We start from the raw sequence: 23,637 nt of genomic DNA, 5'->3' as shown, positions 1-23,637 counted from the left end.
TTAGGCCAATAAATAATATATGGATGTCAACCATAGAGCGTCTTTTGATTCTGCCCTTGAATCTAATGTCTTTAATAGCTGTCATCTGGAAATAAAACACTTTTAGTTAAATGTAACAAAATCAGATAGATATAGATATATCTATATATGTATATATATAGATATATATATCTGTTATTATTACTTTGGAAAGGAAATCTGTTTTTTCCATAACATCTTTGTAATTTTTAACCCAGTTCATTCAGTGTTTTCTGAGAATATAAATCATTAATTTTCTTCATTTTTGAAAGAGTATTGGATGAGCCCTATGTTTCATTAATATCGTATGTTTTTGTTTAGATACCTTTTAACTCTGCTGTTCATATAACCATGCTAAAAGTATACATTAAGATTTATATTGCAAATATATTAAATGTTCTTTGTCACTCTTAAGTTTGAACTACAGCATGCAGATCATACAATTTCAGTTTTCTGTTGGATGTTTTTATACTTGTTATGTTGCCTAGTAAAGTCTAAAGTATTAATTAATTAATTTTGTTTATTTGTTCAAATTGATCTCCATATTCACAATCAAAGCTTCTCCTTTGTGGTCATTACATATATTGAAATTAAATGACATTTAGTGACACTGGAAAATGCTTCCAAAACTTGAAGTTATTTACAATGTTTTCCACTGGAATCATATAACTTGGTAGTAACTATCACTAAATAATCAATATAATTTTATGGCTAATCTCACTTGAAAGTCATACTTCTATTCAGGAGTGATAGGGATGGATTCAAGGAGAGGTAGATCTAGAATGGGCTTTAGTCTCCCTGTTAAGATACAACATTTTCTAACATTTATTCTTGGCATTATGGTGTTGACAGTGTTTTAAATAAAGAACAGTTTCCATGGGGATATCAAATACTTTATTATTCTCACTATACTTAGATTCATTTTTAGTTTCAATTTGCAGTATATCAAGTCAAATCTAGAAGCTTTTATTAAGCACTTACTTCCATTGTGCCAGCTATGTGCTAAGTGTTAAAATAATAATAATAATAATAATAATAAATACCACTGACTTAACACTTACTATGTTCTAGGCACTATACTAGGCATTATACTAAGTGTTTTATATTATTGTCTCATTTGATCCTCACAAAAAGTAGGTGTAATTTTTATCCTGATTTTAGAAATAAGGAAAACTGCTCAGGATCACCTCACCAGTTATGTGCCTGGGGTCAAATTAGAGCTCAGATCCTTCTAACTTCAGCTGTTCAAGGAAAAACAGGTTAAAAACAGTCCTTGTCTTCAAGAATCTCACAGTCCAATCACTAGATCATGGGGTAGAACTCAAGAAAAATGGAGAGAGTGAATTCTATTTGTAATTTGTTCATTTTATACCTTGATATTACCGATGTATGATTCAACTTGAACAAGTCAAGTTGGGTTTTAACTATCTCAAAATTTAGCTGATCTAGATACTAAATGTAAATGCAGTGCTGTGTGAAGCCTTTTCTGTAGACTTTCCATCTTTGTATTGTGATTTCCCATTTAATCTCTTAAATTATCCTTCAGAATCAATCCCTCCTCCTCCCCATCTTGAAAGAGCTGCCCAACTTTCCTTCTTAACTTTTACCCCCAAAATCCATGGATCACTTAATTATTGAAATATCACAACTTAAATTTTTATTTTAACAATTATAGAACAAATATGGAAATTCTATTGGACTTGCTTCTTTCCAGAATCAGGAAAAGAATCTTCTCATGAGATTCTTTTACCATGTATTCAGGATGTATTTCTATTAAAGAGTTAATCATTAATTACTATTTTGAGTCAACGTGATTTGCTTCTTGAAAAAAAAAAAAAAACAAACAAAGAATCTTTAAAGAAAGTAGAAAGCACTAATTGGCCATTCCTACAATAGCTGAATGAACTGTGCACAATCTTATAGTTTCTCTGAAAAAGTGATACAATAAGCAACAAAGGAGAAGTAGTAGTTCTGGGGTTAAAATATTAAATTTTAAGAATAAATAAATTGTGAGCAGAAAATATCTAAATGTAGAAATGCTTTAGAAAATATGTTAATTACCAGATTTTTAAAAAGATTTCACTAAGAAATTTCATGAAATAGTAGATTATAAATATTAATGAAAATATATACAATAAAGGACATTTTCCAACAATATATTTAATAAAATGCTATCATATTTTAGAAAACATACCTTAGCATGTGCTTTAAGTGATGAAAAAAAGTTGTATTTCAATAAAAATTAGTAGGTAGTGGGATGTTTTTCCAAAAAAAAGCAAAAGTTAAGATATAAAATGAATTGTATGGTTTTTAGAAGAATTTAAAGCATTATAATGTGATTTGGAATAATGCTAGTGCTTGTGGTAAGAGGTTTAGTAAGAATGTAATGCTCAATAATGTATCTAAAAAGATAATTCTACTTAAAGCAAATACTTTTTGATAATCATTCCTTTTCATTTCCATTTCACTCAATTGCTAAATGACAGTCTTATAATGGTTGGATAATTTGCCATAAATCTCTTCTGCAATAAATTAATCCCATTCCTTTATATTATGTCCTCTCTCAGACACAGGCATCATGGCAAGATTTTTCTTTTAGAAATCTCTTCTTTTTAAACCCCTTTCCTCAACCACTGAATAAAATTATCTTCTCTTTTGCCTAAAGATTCAGGAAAAATAATTCTGTTAAATTCAAACAGAATTAGGTGCTTAAAAAAAATTCTTAATTAATTTAATAGTTACATGCTCTGATAAACATGACTGGGTTGAGACTGAATAATACAGACGGCTACAGGTCTGGATTGAAAGTCTAGACAGACCCACAAAACAAAGCATGTTTAACATTTATTATTTGGGTGGATAGTTCTTGAATTTTGAGTCCAGAGAGTTAATTGACAGTCATAGGATCAATGTATAGTGAAGAAAGGACAAGTGGGATATTAGTATTTTTATCCAATTTACAGTATTTGAAATTAAGGTGGAAGATATGCCCAAGAAGTTAGAGGCATAAAGTCCAAACAGAAACAAAATTATTAGTCATCCCACCAAGCAATCAAAACAAGAAGTAATTAAGATGGAGAGAAATGACAACACTAAGAGGCTAAGATTCAGCAACAGGAAACCAGACATGAGGTAATGGAGTATAAGACATGAAGTTCAACCAATGGTGAACAGAGTAAAACACAACCCATGTACCAGGAGATCATTCATGAATAACAAGCACTATCCTGGGGTAGGCAAAAGGGATACAAAGACCACCACCACCAAAAATACCAACATCACCACCACTACCACCACCATCAATACAGTCTTACTCTCAAGGAAAAGACACATTTACTTCTAAGTATACATCAGTAACATATAAGGTAAATGACAGAGTAATTCTAGGGATTTTTGCCACTAAAGAAATCAAGAAGAGGTTTCATCTTTAGTAGCATTTGAATTGAGCTTTGAAGGAATCTAGAGATTCTAATAGTGTAAAGGAAGTGAATCTTCCACCTTAGATAACAAAACTATGGAGAAACAAGATGGAATCTTTTGTGTAGAAACAAGTAGAACTAAATGAAATAATGAATTATAAAGATGGAGAGTTAAGTTATAGTCATATTATAAAGATGTTAGAATGCAAAATAAAGGAATCTGGGCTTTATCCTAGTCACTAGAAAGCCAATGAAGACTTTAAGCAGATAGGGAAGTGATAAGGTCAGATGTCTGTGCTTTAGAACTGTCACAAGTCCAGGAAATCCAGGCAGTAAGAATCCAGGGTCCCAAGTCAAAATGGGACCAAAAGCAACAGCAAATCTTTGCACAGTGGAAGCTGCAAACAAAATGCCCTTTATCTTCTTTTTTATGAGTGAGAAGGAATAAAAAGACCAAAATGGGAGGTTAGAGAGACTTAATTGCCAAGGTAAGAGGTATGTATGGGTAGAGAGCCATTGGATGATTTTAGTGTTTTTTCAAAATTGCAGATATTTATTTTTAACACTGTGATTGATAAAGTACCACTTATTTAGCCCTTCCCATATCTGTTTATGAAACAGGATATTCTTATTCTGTGCTAATTGTAGACACAGGTTACAATATCTAGGCCACAGAAGAAATTGGTCATTTTGGGACTTCTCTACTTCACAAACTTAGAGAAAAAAATTTAAATAACACTTCTACTACATATATACAGATAGAAGAACAATGGCATTGGCAAAAGTTTTCTAAGGATTTCTAGTTGTTTCTCTATAGTCTTGTTACTATATAAATTGTCTGGCTTCAAGGTGGCAACCAGGTTCAAATGAGATATTAATATTATTTATTTCATCTCATAGGAAAGTGCATCTTTACTACAATTTGGAATCTCTAAAATCTGCAAGTTCTTTTTTTCCTAATAATGTGGTTCTAGAACATTGCTTTTTATTGATTTCACTTGCGTCCAACTTTTCATGAGCCCATGGACAGCTTATTTAATAAAGATATTGGAGTTTTCTTATCCGCTTCATTTTATAGATTAGGAAATTGAGGCAAACAGGATTAAGTGACTTGGACAGTACCACACAGCCAGTAGGTGTCTGACACTGGATGTAAACTTCCCAACTACAAGCCTGGCACTCTATTATTGTAGCACCTACCTTTTTAGTTCTAAAGATACAGTAATCCCTTCCACATAGCAATTTTCCCCATCATGGTTTCAATATATTGTGGTCCAGCATAAGAAATTAAATGGGAATTTTAGGAATAGGAGTTTTATAGGAGCGGTAAATGACCCAAAGCCCACCTCAAAAAAAAGTTTAGAAGCCCAGAAATTCATCAATGTGTATAAAGTGAAACGTCAACATATTAATTCAGACTTTTCTGGTACAAAGGAAGAGCCAAAATTTTTGAAGCAGATTTTCCAGATCATGAGAGCACTGTGCCCTTAGCTCCCATTATATGGAAGAGATAACTAAACATGACAGATATATGAATGGAGAAAATATAATGTTTTCAGGTTACTATTTAAGTTATATAAGTTTTATATTGTAATGGGCTGAGGCTTGAGTTGATGCACTGAGGTATGGTCCAATTACTATTTAGCCTCACATGCTTGGGACCTCAGTGCATCAACTCAAGCCTCAGACCATTACAATATATATTTAAATTACTATTTAAATTAATCATGGTATTCAGTTAAAATGTAGAAAAATAATATAATTTGTGAAAAGTTATTGTTTGAATACTAAAATCTAAAGGCATTAATCTACATTCTAAGTGTTCATTAATTTTATCATTCATGCATGACTTTTGTGATGCTTAGTTATTAATGAATCTAAAAGGAAACTGAAGATTAAAAATTAATTTTGATGTATTACTTTTTTTTAAGTTAGGCAAACTCTTAACTTTTTTGCATTCATTTTGAATCTATTATTCCAATGCAAAAATACTATAATACAAAATTATTCTACTATTCCAATGATATTTATTCTAATATGAAATATGGAAGATAGCAAAAAACAGAATTAAAACAGGTGAAATTTGCAGAAATATATCACATTATGAAAAATAACACTTAAGTATTTATATATTACAAGGTGAAAAACTTGATTTTGTTATCTATATTTTATTTTTTAAAAATGTAACCTACTATACTCTTAGTTCTTATGTGAATGCAAAAGCTAATTAAATAATTTAAGATATATGAAGCATTACCTTTTTTAGTATATTGGGATAAAATATAAAATGTTTTATTCTAACTCAAGATTTAGATCTATGTATTTTAAATTATTTTTATATAAGCAAATGACAATGCTGATTTTTTCTGCATCAGTGATGAAAATAGGTATACCTTTGATGCTTAAGATTTAAATTGTAAAGAATAAATATGAATAGGAAGGAAAGTAGAATGTTAATTCTGAGAAACAGTATATTTCTCAATATTCTTGAAATACTAAACATATAGTTTAGCAGCATTAATCCAAGGACTCTTTCATTAAATATTTGACTGAATAATGCCTTGGAATGCCATTATATATTATATATTTGATGTTCATCTACTTAAGGAGGACTATAGGATTTACATTTTGATAAGTAGTAAAAATATAAGATATTTTTCTCTACATGATTTCATAGTAATGGAGAAGGGATGCTAAGAGGAAAAGTGGGGAAAGAGGAGGTACAGATCTAAAGAGGCTATCTAGAGAAGTAGCATGGTAAAGTGGAAGGAGCTCTTGGCCTAGAGGCTCAGGACCTGAGTTTAACTGTTGCTTCTGATCCTTACTAAGTGTATGACTGTGTACTAGCCTCTGTGCTTTAGGCTTTAGGTTCTTTATCTATAAACACAGAAAGTTGAATTTAATGGTTTCATAGGTTCTTTTTAATTCTTAATCTGTGATCTTAAAACAGAACCTGAATTTGAATATTAATTCTGTCACTTAATCCCTGTGTATCCTTGGATAATTTTTATAAAATGAGGGTATAGAATTTGTTATTGTTGTTCAGTCCTGACTCTATTTAAGATATTCTTGGCAAAGATAGTGGAGTAGTTTGCCATTTCCTTCTCCAGCTCATTTGACAGATGAAGAAATTGAGAAAAGAAATGTAAGTGATTCATCCAGGACCACATGGCTAACAAGGTCTGATGACAAATTTGAATTCACAAAGATTAGACTTCCTGACTCCAGACCAGGCACTCTATCCACTGTAGTACCTTATTGCCCAGGTCTGGAAATAATACTTTCTGAGGTTCCTTATATTTATAGATCCTCTGATTTAGAAAAGGAAACGGTAATCAAAAAGAGCTAGACTGGCTTCATCAAAAACAAGTCATGGGGGAGGCAGAATCAAAATGGCAAAGTAAAGGTAGGAACTCCCCTGAGTCTCCCAAATTTCCCTTTAAACAACTTTAAGATCAAATTCTGGAGTGGCAGAATCAACAAAATGTTCAAGTGAAACAATTTTCCATGCAACTTAGGAGGTTGAAAAAAACAGCCTGTCTTTGAGTGGTGGTCTGACTTGGGATCCAGTGTAGAATGAGCTCAAAGAGGGGCCAGCAACAGTCCTGGGACACAGTTTAGCAGTAGCAGCAATTTATGTAGCTTTCAACCCACAATGAGACAATTTGTCAGAAGGAAAGTATAGGGGACTGTTTTCTGGCACTGCGTACAGAACCACACAGTTCAACTTCTCAGTCCCAGAGCTAAGAGGAACACAGTTCATAAGCACTTCATCTGGAAGGGGTAGTTATAGTTCTGGGGCTGAAAAGAGTGCTTATAGTTGCTCACCAACCAGAGCAATGACCAATCTCTTCTTAGATCCCACTACCTTAGAAGAACCAAAAACCTAAAAATTCCCAGAGCTAGCTCTGAAAACAATAGTAGATAAGGACAGAAATTTAGGACAACGATCCCTGGAGCGGAGCCCAAATTTGAAATGAAGTTGTAAATCAAAGAATAGGCAGAAAAATAAGCAAACAACAAGTAAATAACCCGATTATGTAAAGTTACAATGGTAACAGAGAAGATCAAGACACAAATCCAAAAGAAGACAAAAAAAAAAAAAAAAAGCTACATGAAAAGCTTCAAAGAAAAATGTGAATTGGTCAAGAGCACAAATTTCTAAAATTGCTCAAAAATGATTTTAAAAATCAAATAAGAAAGCTAGAGAAAAGGTGGTAAAAAAAATGAATATGAGAAAATATAAGAAAAAAAACTTAGTCAGTAGCTTGATAAAAGAAGAAAAAAGTGCTAAAGAAAATGCCTTAAAAACAAAATTGGCCAAATTGAGGGAAAACATTTTCAAAACTTCTGAGAGGCAAGGAGCTAGGATCACAACTATGAATCACCTATTAGCCAATATTAAATGAATTATTTGAAATAATAAAGAAGGGATTCTACCAAATTGTTTTAATGAAACAAATATGATACTGATACGTAAAGCAAGAAGAGTAAAATCAGAAAACTTGTAGACCAATTTCATTAATGAATATTGATGAAAAAATCCTAAGTAAAATACTAGCTAAAAGATTGCATCAATATATTACAAAGATTATATATTATGATCATGTGGGATTTATACCAGAACCACAGGGATGGTTTAACAGGAAAACTACTGATGTAATTGATTACATCAATAATAAAAAAATTTTCAAATCACATGAATATATCAACAGATGCAGAAAATTTTTTGATAAAGTTCAATACATATTTATTAAAAACACTTCAAAGTATAGGTATAAATGGACTTTATTCTTTAAATTTGTAAAATCATTTATTTACAAGAGCAAATAAACATAATAACCTTGTATTTGATAAGTATAAATACTTAAGATTTTGGTTTGGTAAAAACAATAGTTGTTAGAAAAACTGAAAAGCAGTATGGCAGAAACTTGGTATCAGCTAATATCTTACACTATATACCAAGACAAAGTCAAAATGGATACATTACCTAAGAGAGATTGTACAAGAAAATTAAACAAAACACAGAACATATTGCCAATCAGACTTATGGAAATATGAATAATTTATGAATAAACAAAAGAAAGAAAAGTTAGGTACAAAATGGATTTGTATAAATAATAGATGAACAGAACCAAGATCAGAAAGAAAGCAGATAATCGGGAGGAGGGGATTTAATTTATCAGATAAAGGTTTCATATCTCAACTATATAAAGAACTTTATCAAATCTATAAAAATACAAGTCATAAACTCAAAGGCCCCAGCTTTTGGGATAAGAATTCACTGTACGACAAAAACTTTTGGGAAAATTGAAAACTAGTATGGCAGAAACTAGGCATTGACCCATACCTAATGCCATATACCAAAATAAGGTCAAAATGGGTTTATGATCTACACATAAAGAATAATATTATAAACAAATTAGAACAACATAGGATAGTTTACTTCTCAGGTCTGTTGAGGCGAAAGAAATTTGTGACCAAATAAGAACTAGAGATCATTACTGATCACAAAAAGGATAATTTTGATTAGCTAAACAGTTTTTATACAAACAAAACAAATACAGACAAGATTAGAAGGGAAGAAATAAACTAGGAAAACATTTTTTATATTCAAAAGTTCTGATAAAGGCCTCATTTCCAAAACATATAGAGAACTGAATCAAATTTATAAGAATTCAAGCCATTCTCCAATTGATAAATGGTCAAAGCATAAGAACGGACAATTTTCAGATGAAGAAATTGAAATTATTTCTAGTCATATGAAAAGGTGTTCCAAGTCATTATTATTCTGAGAAATGCAAATTAAGACAACTCTGAGATACCACTACATATCTCTCAGATTGGCTAGGATGACAGGGAAAGATAATGCTGAATGTTGGAGGGGAGGTGGGAAAACTGGGACACTGATTGGTTGTTGGCAGAATTGTGAACTAATTCAAGTATTTTGGAAAGCAATATGGAATTATGTCCAAAGAGTTATTAAACTATCTTCACTTTTTGACCCCCAAATACTGCTACTTGATCTGTTTCCAAAGATGACTGGGTAAAAAGGAAAATTGTATCTTCTAAAATGTTTATAGCACCTCCCTTTGTGGTGGCAAAAAAGCAGAAATTGCAGGGATGCCCATCAGTTGGGGAATGTCTGAACAAGTTGTGGTATGTAATTGTGATGGAATAGTATTGTAAACTATTTGTAGCTAATATTAGGCATCTTCTAGAATGGGGACAGGAAAAACAGCAAAGAAAAAAGGGGGGAAGTAATTTGCACAGTGATATTATTTCATATTTGAAATGCATAGTAAGTTGTGCATATTATATGCAATCTTTTTGTTATTGTACTGCTATAGAAATACTTGTTTTATTGCATAGGTTATAATTTTTTTAAAGAATTAGCTAATCAAACTGAATATAATCCTTCAATTATATGAATGAGGTTGGCAGAACAACACAGGAATAAGATGGGGGAGGAGGGCTGGTAGTTCTGGAATTCTACTCACATTGGGAATGATTTAAAGAGGGAACAATACATATACATATATATATACATATATATATGTATATATATGTAGAAGTATATAAAAGTCTTCTAAATTCATAAATAAATAAGAGGTAGAATAGCATGGGGATATATAGTTTAACCAGAATGAGATAAAAAGAAAGGGAAACATTGGTGGGGTGAAGATAAGGGAGGAATCCTTGGGACAGTGGGAGTAGATTAAGTAATAACAAGGCAAGGTATTGGGTAGAAGTAAAACAGAAGAGTCAGTAAGGATAGGAAATAAGAGATAACACAAAACAATAATGATCATAAATAAAACATATTAGGAAAAAAGCAAAGGTAGTGACCACTGATCTCAGACAAAGATAAAGCTAATTAGATTTAATCAAAAAAGAAAAAAAACATGAAATACTTGTACTATCTGCCAGCCATACTAATCAATACTGTTTTAGACTATTTAAAATAATGAGATGATATAAAATTAGAATGCTGCTATGGTGAAGAAAATGAGTTAATGGGTTTAAAAATATGGAAAGACTTGGGCTTAGGAAGGATGTTATCCACCTTCATAGAAACAGAGAATAAACAAACATATTATGGCCTTACATAGATGTATATGAATGTATGCATATATATGTATGTATAATGATGGATAGCTATGTATATGGATGCATGTATATGTATATATGTTGTATGTGTATGTGTGTGTATCTCTACAGTAATTGTGGTTTTCATGGGAGAAATGGAAGGGAAGAAGAGAAAAAAAAGAATAAAGCAAAAAGTATACAATAGAGCATAAAAGAAAACTTACAAGGAAGCAAAGATGGACAACTTTGAACACAATATGAAGTATTTATTATATAGGCTATCTTGAAATGGAAATTTATTCAATTTTTGAATCTTTATATTATGCTGTACACAATGCAGTTTTTTTTCTTTTTCTGTTTTTTTTTTCTCTTTAGCTTGTTTTTCTATTTTGAAATAAAATTTTTTTAGAAGGGAAAAAAGCAATTTATAAATATCACCTCATTTGATTCTCATAAGAACTCTGAAGGCAGGTATAATTATCTCCTCTAAAGTAGACATTTGTCAAGTGACTTGTGCAGGGTCAAATAGCCAGTAAACATCTAAGCCTGATTTTGAGCTTAGGTCTTCTCCATGTGCAACATTTCATCTACTATATCACTTGTAAGTTAGATAATTAACATATTAATAACTGGTTCAGTGATTAAATGCAAGTTGGAGTCATTAACGTTCAAGGAAAAGATCTTTCAACTTGTGACCTTGGAATCTATGTTTGCTTGTATGCCTATTTTTAATCAATTTTAATTTAATTTGACATTTTAATCATTTGAACAAATATATAATCCTGTGCTTATCACAGTTCACAGATGTACCAAAGTGGGTTACACAATTAACACATTGGATATCACAGGCAAGAACCAAAAAGATCTTGGCAGGCTAGAGATATTGGTCTGAATCAAATTTTAAAAATAACTGAATATTCTCTAAGGTTTCAAAAGCACCATTTGAAAAATGAAAGATATGGAAGGCATGGTTAAATAGATCTTTTTTTTTCTGAAAAAGATATAGAACTTTTTATTGAACTAAAAGCTCAACATGTCGTGGTTGATAGTCAAGAAAGCTAAATCTTAGGATAGATGAAAGGAGTCAAAACTTCCAGAACTAAGGCAGTAAATAGCATATTTTACCTGGTCAAACAACTTATGTGTTCATTTCTGAGTTCCACATTTCTGAAAGGATATTGATAAGACGGAGAGTCTCTAGAGGATGACAATTGGGATGGTTAAGGATCTGAAAATCATACTAACTAAAGACCAGTTTAAAAAATCAGCAAAAAGAAGTTTGAGCAGAGAAGAAAAAATTATTGAGAAAGTTTCTGAATGTATGAAGGCCTGTTAGCTTCAAGAAAAACTTGACTTGATTTATTTGGTACCTGATAGTAGAACTGCTAACAATAATTGAATTGGCAAGGAAGAAAATTATTCCTGACACAATTTTCCCAATAAAAAGAGCTATCTCCAATTGAAATAGGCAACTTTAGGAAGTAGTGGATTCCTGGTCTTAGTGGAATATTTTTAACTAAAGGCCACTTGTCAGGTATAGTCCAGAAACGAAAAGTTCTTTTCCCTTCTTCCCTACTTCCAAGCCCCCAGCACTCCATTATGATAAGTGGTTAGAAAAATCCCTTCTAAGACTTAAATTTTGTAATTCTCTGAGATGGTATATGCTATCTTGGCACTGGCCCTTAAGAAAAATATGTAGTACCAGACACTGCTGATAAAATGCTTCAAAATTATCCTTTGAAAAGTGTTATATGAACCAGTTGTGTTAACTATGACCAAATGCTTTAACTCCCTTAGCTTCATTTTTCTTATCTGTAAAAATAAGATAGTTTGGCTAGATGATTTTTGTGTTCTAACAGTCTGAATAAGGACATGATTGCAAAAGCCCAAATACAAAGAACTTAAATATTCTGTACATCTGTTAAGCTCTAAGTCAAGGTATGTCATGTATATGTCTACTCTCTATATGGAACCTGTCACTTTGAAGCCCCCGGGACTATTAATAGTATGAAATATATGATTGCAAATGGTGGAAAAAAGGAGGCCAGATAGCATGTATTAAGTCTCAACTTCTATTAATTCCTCTTTTTAGTCCACACAGATACCATCCTATTTCAGTTTCCTTATCATTTCACAACAGAACTACTATAATATCCTAAACAGGTTATTTGCCTCCTTCCAGTTTTAACCTTCTAGTCCATTTAATCTTACTGCCAAATTAATCTTCTTAAAATACTTTTGCTGAAGGACATATCAGTGTTGGAGGGGTTATAAAAAGACAGAAATTAATACCAATATATCATTAGTCGAGCTGTGAATAAGCCCAACTATTCTGGAAAGCAATTTGAAAACATGGTAACAAAGTGACTAAAATTTCCACACTGTTCTTCCTAGATAATCCACTATTAGGAGTATACACCAAGGAGTTTGAGAACAGAAAGGCTCCACATACAACACACCAAAATATTCACAGTAGTAAGGAAGTGGGGAAAAACTGGTATTCATCATTTGGAGAATAATTTTTAAAATTATGGAATTATGAGTATAATGGAACTTTACTGTACTGTATGATTAATATGGAGAATTCAGAGAAGAGAGATATTACAAAATGAAAAGAGACAGCAATAATTTTTTAAATAGAAGAAAAATAAGTTTGCATTCATTTGTAAAGATAACCAATAAAACTGAAAATGAAGCAAGAATAAGATGAAAAATGGAAAAAGGCTTTGTCCAGATTTTTTTTTTAACAAAACCTGCTTTCCACAGATTACAGTGGACCTGTCTTCCAACATCTGGACTCTAATATCCTAACCTTAGATATACTACATGAAAAAGTAAAAATGGAATTAAAGAAAAAAATTAAAAGAGCTGAAAGATTAGATCAACTATATGCCAAGGTGAGTCCATGCAGAAGATATCGCAATTTTAAAGGCACTGAGGGATAAATTCCAAATATGATGATAATGATAATGACAAGAAAATAACAATATCCACAGTTAGATATCATTTTACAAAATGTTTTATATTAATTTAAGCCTCAGAACAACCCTCTGAGGATATGTCGGGATTATATAGTCTACATCCCTGTTCCTTCTCCATGGCATTTTTTATTACAATTACTTGCTAATTCTAAGTAACTTGTAGTGTCTCTAATAGGCAAAATTTTTTTTCAATTGCCTTAATTTCCCAGTTTTTCAATTTTTCATGTTCCATTACTTATTCCTTCATTTTAATTGATCTAAATATTATTTGACCTCTCTTAACCTCACTCTTTTCCATAATGTTCTATTTCTATGTTCAAACTATAAAATTCCTTTTATTCATCAACCTTTTTTCAACATTCCATCTTTCCTACCCCTTATTATTCCTAAACCCATTCTTCATCTTCACTATTACTTCAATTCCTTTATCTCTTAGGACTTTACCAGATCATCATATCTAAACCTTCCCTCTCTTTCTTTTTTTCTAAATATTTATGTATTTAAAACTAAATACCAAATAATAAAAAAAAAGAAAAAAATCATGTCATCATATGCCCAGCAGATCATAACGGAAAATTCAAAATATGTAACAATAAATTTTCACTTGAAAAAAAGCATATATAATAACAGATTATATTCATAACTGCCCATCTTTTCTTTGTTTCCTTATAAGTTATTATTTTGTTTTCTGCTGTGCACTTTTTATTTTATTCTTTTTTCTCCTTTTCATCCTCCTCACCTCTTCCAAGGATGCTACATTAACCACAAGTATTTACATATATACAAATACATATATATTCATACCCACACTCATAATACATACATACACACACACACACATATATGTAGACAAACATTTAAAACAATATTAATATGGATGAACTATAATGTAGATTACTCTCTTGATTGAATCTTTAATGACTTATTTGAGATAAACTACTAGTTCTACTTTTTTTTTGTAAAAAATTCTACTTCTGATCCTTGTTATGGTGTTTATAGAATTATTTCCTATCCCTGTTAACCTTCTACTTTAATTCTACTCCTTAACTAGCCTTGCTATTACTTAACCTCCCCCCACCCATGCAATCCTCCTAATCTTTTCCTTCCACCTCTCCCTCCCTCTTTATATTCCATTCATAGTACATATATGTATTGTTCCCTATTTAACCCATTACTGATGTGAGTAGATTTTCAGAACTACCAGTCTTCCTCCCTCCTTCAGTGCCTGTATCTTTTCTTCTTCTGTACCTCATTCATAAAGCATAATTACTATTTTTACCTTTTCTTAGTTTTTTCTTTTTATAATTAGATCACATTCAGTTGAATCTTTCTTTTACACTACCTAATTACTGATGTCGATCTTATATATTTTTTACATTTTACATTTTCCACATAAAAAATATAAACAATGTGTCCTTGTTTAGTCTGTTACAATTAATCTTTGATATTGGCTTTTGAATGTTAAATTTTCTATTGAGTTCAGGTTTGATTGAGACAAAGTCCTGAAACTCTATGATTCTGTTGAATGTCCTTTATTTTCATTCAATATTATCATTAATTTTGCTGGATATGATATTTTCGGCCATAAGTCTAGTTCTTTGGTTTATTGATATATATATTATTCTAGTTCATGTAGTCTTTTATTGTAGCTGCTGATAAATTCCGTACAATTCTAATTGTAGATCCAACATATTTGAATTTTTTGTTTGTTTCTTGTAGAATTATCTCTTTCATCTGAGGGTATATTAATAGTTTCCTAATTTCTATGAATCAAACCTAACTCCTTTCTACCTTTCTAGTCTTGTAAGAGTGGTATGTAAATACCACTTCCCTGCATACATACTTTGGAACAGTCATACTAGACCTAGTTCTGTTGTTCATAATCAAATATATGTATGTATGTATTTCTATGTGTATACACACGCATCTAAAGCATCGTGTTTAAGGGATCAAAGTTGTTTCAAATGGTAAAGTATAATGTAGGAGACAGAAAAGGATATTAATTTAGCCTAATGTATTCATTTAAAATCTTCAAATCATTAAAAAAATTCTCAAAGTCCCCAAAAGCAATTTGCTTTACACAGCAGTAATGATAATTGCTGTAAATAAGTAATTAAATTTTTGGCAAATAAGTCATACAGAGTTATTTTAATACAATGACATGTAATTCATAGTAATCCATTTGATCTTCTGTTTAAAATTATCAGGGGAGAAATATTTTGAGGTATCTTGAGAAAACTGAGGTGGTAGGTATAAAAACAATATTAGTTTGGTGATATAAAAAATCTGGATTAGCAAAAAAGAGAGGATTATCACCCAGAAAATGAAAAGATATTTTAAAAGTTTAGGAAATACTCATCATCATCCCTCCCCCGCCCCGGGAAAAAAATCCATTTTGAAAAAAGTTACAAAATCAATGTAGAGAAATATCACTGATTTACCTAGGAAAAAGAGAAAGTGGAAACTATGTAATTCACAAGAGCAATCATTAAAAGGCTTTGCAAAAGAAATTTTCAGATCTGAGAATATGCTTGTTGAGCATTAATCATACTTTTCTATATGTATATGAGAAAGGAAAGGAATAAAAAAATTGCCAATGCCACCATACCATAATGCTTATTTCCTGTAAAATGGGTTGAATAAGAAATCATTTAAATCTTTCAGTAAAAGAAAATCATTTTGTCATATCAACAATTATCTGATATATAATTTGTAAATTCATATTTTCATATATTCTGTATAATATATACTACAACTTAACTTGAACAATCTTTAAACTCACTTTTATTATTGTCATAAGGCAATTTTATGAGAGAACTTTCAAATTTTCCCACAAAATATTTTTCATCTTCATTTTTAGTGTTCTTAAAGATAACAAGTATTTTGTATTGAAAAACACATTCGCCGCTACCTCAAAAATGTATAATTGAATATGTAAAAATATATTTTAAAAGTCCTTGAATACTTTTAAAAGAATCTATAAATGTTTATATAAAAAATAAATTGTAATACTAAACTTGTGATAAATTTTTATATTAAAACATATGTTCATTTATATAATTCTATTACTTAAAAAGATCAATCCTTCAGTTTCTCAGTCCAAACGAGATGCTTACTGTCTATTCCACATAGAAAATTCAACTCTAATACTCTAATCAGAAATTTTAGCAGTCCACATAGTGTTGGCTATGCTCATTTTTAACATTATCTTTAAATTTCATTAGATATGCTTTCCAATGAAAATAAAATTAACAAATTCCTAGGCATTCTGTTTATCCCTCTGTTCCCATAGAGAACATGGAATGGACATATCCTTTCTGAGATTATTTCTCCAACGCAGAAAATATTCCTCAAATAAAAAGTTCCTTGAAGGGATATCTTCATATGCTATCTCCTATAAATGAGAAAGTTAACATCTTACAGAAGAGAGAACATTAAATCTGGAGTATTAGACATCATTTTCCTCATGTATAAAAGCAAGAACTGTGCTAGATGATCTATATTATTCATAATGCAACTTTTTATTTTAGCAAAAAAATCCAACAAAATTTTACTAAAACTGACAGAATTTCTTAGAAAATCAGAATATAAATTATGTCCCTAAAGGTCTCTTTCTTTCTTTTTTTTTAAGTTCAAATTCATAATTTCATTGATATAAAGGATTCCTGGTAAGGAAACTACCAAGCTGGAACTGCAAATGTTTGACGTTTTTTGGCTTTACAGGGTTAGTTGGGAGCACTAAGAGGTTTCCTCAGCTACCTGAAGTTACCCATCTAATATCTATTAAAGGCAGGAACTGAACTCAGGATTTTTTCTGAATATGAGAATGATTACGACACACTGCCTTTCTTGTGCCAACAAAAACTCTTCCAATGGACCAAAACAATCCAAGAAATGTATTCTATAATGAATATATTTCTAAATTAGATAGTGAATGTTTTAGAATTAAGATGGCAAAGGACTTGAAACAATATTCAGACATCTTAAGTGACAATCCATTGCCAATAAGAAATATGAAAAGAACACATTTATTCTAAATTCTACATCATTTCACCAAAAACTAAATGTTTAGAGAATTAGATTCAGCTGGTGTTATAACAATGCTACTTAAGTGTACTACTTGGAAGTTACATTTAAATTGATGTGGTAATAAGCAGCTTTCATATCCTAAAGGTCTAAAGCAAGTCCCAGAACATTTTCCAAAGAGTCTATCAGGGACATTCCTATTTTGGAAACAAATCTTGTGAAACATTTAGATGCCAAAGAATTCATTCACTTAACATCTGGTGGCTATTGGGTCTAAAAGGTAAAAATACACGTGGAAGAAACAGAATAACATTCCAGATGACAAAAAAAAAAAAGTTACCAGCAGTAAAATACTGAAGCAATACTCAGTTATTCTAGGATATATACCATTCTTACATTCCTTATTTAAAATGCAAAATTAAATTTGGAATTCATTTCTGTGAAAATTACTACTTATCATACATCATATAGGTGAGTCCAAAGGGGGAGAGAATTGGAATTTTCCTTTTGTAATTTAACTGGTGTATTTGAGTATTAATAATCAAGTAGTCAGGAGGAGTAATCTTTTTGCTTTCCTAGTATTGTGAAAAATGTAATGCAAAGTTGAGTTCTATGACAGATAATTATTTAGAAAACAGTAGGATGAGACGTACAACCTCATTTTCTCAAAAAAAAAAAATCATAGTCAATACAAGCCTTCTGAAGTGAGAATGTGATAAAGCAATCATCATATTTCAAAAACAAACAATCATCAAGAATGTCTATTGCCTCCCAAAGAATGATAAAACTGCATGTATATAAACCCTTGGACCCAGCAATACCACTATTAGATCTGTTTCCCAAGATAACCAAGGTAAAAAGAAAAACCCATATGTTTTCAAATACTTATATCAGCTCTCTTTCTGGTGGCAAAGAACTGGAAATTGAGAGTATGCCCATAAATTGGGGAATGACTAAGATGTGGTAGGTGATTGTAATAAAATACTACTTTGCTATAAGAAATAACGAGCACGTTGATTTTTAGAAAAAAATGGAAATATTTGCATAAAATGAGTGAAATGAGCACAAGAAATAGAACATTGTATACAGTAATATTCATCTTGTTCTGAGAATAGTAACTTTGAATGACTTTTCTCTGTATTATAAATAATCAAATAAATTACAAATGATCTATAAAGGAAGATTCTATCCACATTCAGATAAAGAACTGATAAATATAAGTATGCATAGTATAATTTACATACACACACATACACACACTCTCACACACACAACCTATGTCAAATAGTGGCTTCTTCTGTGAGGTATGAATGGAGGGAGAAAGACAGTTCAGGAACTTAAAATGTAACAAAAAATAAATTAATGTTTAAGTTATGTATTGTGATATATGTAGACAGCTAGTATTTAATGATTTCATAGATTTTAGAGCTAAAAGGAAAATGCTATAAATTTTCTAAGCAAATTCTCATTTTACGGATGTCACTTGGCTTTGGTATATACCAGATCACTTAAAATAAAAACATCCATGTGGAAGGGGAACAAAGAATGTTTTTGTCCCTGACATTTTTTATTCCTCTACCACATGGATGTATCCATCCTGGATGATCTGGCCATTTACCAAAGCTAGGCTTCATAGATAAGGAAACTATGGCCAAAACTGTAAACTGATTTAATACTAAGGAGCAATAAGTAAAGGACAACTAGGTAGTGCAGTGGATAGAATACAATGTCTGAAGTCAGGAAGACTCATCTTCATGAGGCTGCTAGCTGTAGGAACTGAGCAAATTAGTCCTGTTTGCCTCAGTTTCCCTCAGTTTCCTTATCTATAAAATGAACTAGAGAGGAAATGGCAAACTTTTTTAGTATTTTAATCACAAAAACTTCAAATGGGGTTGAGAGTAGTCAAACTGAAAAGTAACCAAACAACAACAAAATTCTGACTATAATGAATGGTCTATTGGCTATATCATAGAAGTGTTCTCATCTTTTTAACTATGAAATGACACTTCTTTATCAAGTTTCTTTGTTATTTCTTTTTTTCCCCTGAGGCAATTGGAGTTAAGTGATTTGCCAGGGTTACACAGTTAGGAAGTATTGTATCTGAGGCCAAATTTGAACTCAGATCTTCCTGACTTCAGGGCTGGTTCTCTATCCATTGCATCACCTAGCTGCTCCCTTCTTTATTATTTCTTAACTTATAATCAGCCTTTTTAGTGTAAAGATGACCAGTCCAACGGAAGATCATTATTTTGTGATATGGGTATCAGCTAGAGTTAACAATCCAAAGCTAGGAAAAGAAAAAGACAAAACAAATAAAAAGTACTAAGTGGAAATAGTTGCTATCCTAGTTAAGAGTGCTGTGCCTGGAGTTAGAAAGATCTCAGTTCAAATCCAGCCACAGTTGTGTAACTCAGACAAGTTATTTACCCTCTGTTTATGTCAATTAGTTAACTGTAAAGTGGAGATAATAACATTTATGTCCCAAGGTTGTTGTGAAAATAAAACATGATCATATTTGTAAAAAAAGCACTTATCAATGTGCTTGGCACATAATAAGTATTATAAATGATTCAATAGTACTCTAAAGAGCTAGGAAACAAAAATAACCAAGGTACTCTGAACCAATGGGTCTTTAATGTAGAAAGAAATAAAGTCTCAAATATTAGAGCAAGTAGACATGTGGTGAGCCTGATTCTCTTTTTGTATTTCCCAATAGTTCTGAGAAGGGCCGTATCTTAAAGGAGTATACAGAAATTATTTGTAAACAAGGGAAGAGTCAGAAATTTTAGTTATATTCTGATTCTGTCTGAAGCAGAAATAGATGAACTATTGTCATAAGGAAGTTATTACATATGCATGCAGAAAAGCCTTAGAGAAGAAAAAGAGGAAGAACAATTTCAGACAGAGGGACCTAATCCTAGCATTTTCTCTCTACTTCATGGTACAAAAACAATTTAGGGATCAATAAGACCCATGATCTATAACAGAGACAATTATATGGGTTGTGAATCCCTTTTGGTTACCACCAGAGGGCCTCTGAAGCCTTACACCCCTGGAACTAAAAAAAATCAAAGAAGTGTTTTAAAAACTGAATGTTAAAACCACTTCTATCTCAATTTATTAAGTGCTAATTTAATCTCTGTAAGAAATAAAGAAGATTTATTATAAATAAAATGCATTCAATTTTTGGAAAATTCTAGATAGTATAAAATGCAAATTTACCAAAAATGCTTTATAGACAGAGGATCTAAATATCAAACCCTAAATAAAATAGGTTTTTAGGCCAATTAAATGATACTAGATTGTATATTACCATAAATCATAGCATTTTACACATATTAGGTGCTTTAAGAATGTTGACATAAATGATCAAACATTAGATCTAAAAGTTATAAGGCAAGTAATGGCTGAGTGTTCTCTATAGTAACAGGGGGAATGTGAGAACATACACAAATAGCCATTATTCACAAGGTAAGAGATACTGCCATCTTTCCATTTTTCACCTTCTTACTTTTTGTATAGGATAATAAGATGATTTACATAAGGCTAAGATGATGATTTCTCAATATCACCATTAATTTCAATCTGTCACATCAGGAGGATTGTACACTTTACTTTCCAGAGCTGATTTATACTTCAGCTTTCATTCATTTTCTGATTACTTATAGGGACTTAGGAAATTAAAGTATATTCTGAAATATCTGAAGGGATATTTTAGTTTGATTCCATTTTACAAGCTAACTTCATTAAGCATTTACTATGCACAATGCATCCTGCTACAACATAGTGAAAAGGAGTTTACATTCTAGTGATACAAAAGACAGCCTCTCCATATTCGAAATACAAGGTCAATTTCCCCAGTCCTTTCATACAATATAAAGCATTCTCATTAAGGGACTTCTGATATCTGGTAGAGACTGACCTTATAGGTGCCCCTTAAAAACCTTCATAAAGTAGAAAAGGATCAATAGTTTCAAGCCTAAAGTACTTAATACCTGAACAAACAGGTCTCTAATGCCACTGTCTCACTGAAACCAGTACACTGCCTGAGCACATATAATTCAAAAGTGAAATGGTTACCATCAGTAGAGCAGCAGGTTCTATGGAAAGTAAGATTCACAGAAGCAGCAAAATCACTAATTTTCCCACTGTGCTTATTCACTCAAGCTGTCCCTGCCTTAGAGCATGGAATAAAGCCAATTTAGAAAATAAAAAAGCAGCAGATAAGACCAAAAAGGAAGCCTATTTACCCTTTTCTTCACAGGATTTAGAAAAGCAAAAAGGTTATTTATCTAATCTGATCTTTCCTCCCTGAAGAGCCATTCAAAAGTGATCTCTAATAAGGAATTCACACAAGTAAAAGATTAACTAAGGTGTAAAACCCTCTATAAGAAAAGAAACTTAAACAAATACATTTTTTTAAATGTTTCAATGAGGATAGGGGAAAGAAGAATCAATCAATAAATATTCATTAAGTACCTACTATGTGCCAGGCAGGATGATGTGAACATTGGAGATACAAAGAAAGAGGGTAAAAATATCTGTCTCTGGCCCATGTGGGGCTCACAGTTTAATGGAATGAGTACTTAATTCAGAGCCAGAATACTTACTTGCATCTCAATTCTATGTGATGGTAAATAAGTCATTTAACCTTTATGAGCTTCAGCTTCTTCACATATAAAATGAAGTTAATAATACTGGTACTTCCTGCCTCTGAGGGTTTTCACAAATAAAGAACATTTTCAAATATAAAATGATGTCTGCAAATGTAAACTTCCATCCTTATCATCATCATCATCACTGAGTAACCAATCTGAATTCTTACAGTTTTTAAAGAATTTAGGAATTAAGGGAGGAAACAACTAAAGAAAATATGAGCACTTACTGGCTCATCAAAAATTCACAGGGGCCATAGGCCGCTTAGTGTTCAAATTTACAGCTTTGCAAAAATTTATGGGGAATTTTAAAAGTAGATTCACAGCATACATAAACATTATCAAAGAAGAAAATGCTTCCAGAAAAATGGGACTTTTTTTTTTTGGTTATGTACAACATGAAAATATAGCATGAGAACCAACTGGCAAAACAATTCTTCCTCATAGGCAATTAGTCCCTAAAACTCAATCAAAATAAGCATTGTACTTTGGTGAACTGTATTCAATGCTTCCTAATTAGAAGATTAAGATTGATCCTCTATTCTTTTCTTATTGATCCTATTTACAATTAACTGATTTTGTCCTGTAATGCCTTAAGTCATGATTCTTTGTTTCTAACCTTAGTTCAAAGTTCACCTGTATAGCAATGGATTTAGTTTAAAAATTCAGCTTTCTTGGCTCAAGTAATTTTGCTAATCTTAAGGAATGTATGTGAAAGAAATAAAGCGAATTGGGCCTGACTTCTGTATTACATTAAACTATTCTTCAAATGTCTGATTTGCTGTCCATAGTCTGGGATACCATTTAGCACCCAGACTGTAAACAAATAGTGCATCTTAGTCTTATAAGAGAATGGGCGGGGAAGTTGCTAGCCTCTACTGACAAACTGCCTACAATCATGTTGTTCCCTATGCTCTAGCTTCATAAAGTTATACTGCCCTCAATCCCCAAATGTCATCTATTCTGTTCTGTTCTTTGTTCCATATGCCTCAAAACCTATACAAAAACAAAACAAAACAAAAACCCTGTCATTTTGCTCAGGGTCTTTTGGCAAAAATGTAGGCAAACCACTGACCCATTTATTGATAGCATGCCCCTATTAAAATTATCTTGCTTGAAGACCTGTTTCAGTTTATCCTTTTGTTAAATTCCACAATTTAATAAGTGGGCACTCTGTTCATTTACAAAATATAAAAAAGGCAATATGCATATTCCATGAAAGGTGTCAAATAGACCTTATGCTTCCAAGTAGACTAGAAAAAGATTCGCAAATTTTTTAAGAGAGAGGACAAATATCTACCATAGCAAAATAAAATACATTTTTAATGCCAAAATAGTACAGTTAAACACAAGCAGTGTGTTTTATTAGAGAACTTGTCAAACAAATAACAGGAAAAAATAGAACTCTGAAAATATTAAGATAAAACAGCATTAATATAGTTGACAAAG

At 31.4% G+C, this 23,637-nt stretch overlaps 1 protein-coding gene across 5 annotated transcripts in view; it reads right to left on the bottom strand.

The window, feature by feature from the left end:
- CADPS2 (calcium dependent secretion activator 2) overlaps positions 1-23,637 on the bottom strand; it is a 678,782-nt gene that overhangs the window by 470,550 nt on the left and 184,595 nt on the right. The window lies entirely within an intron of this gene.

This window comes from Antechinus flavipes, chromosome 5, assembly GCF_016432865.1.
Source record: "Antechinus flavipes isolate AdamAnt ecotype Samford, QLD, Australia chromosome 5, AdamAnt_v2, whole genome shotgun sequence".
In the NCBI taxonomy this organism is placed as follows: Eukaryota; Metazoa; Chordata; class Mammalia; order Dasyuromorphia; family Dasyuridae; genus Antechinus; species Antechinus flavipes.
This window is presented reverse-complemented; position numbering and strand designations above follow the sequence as displayed.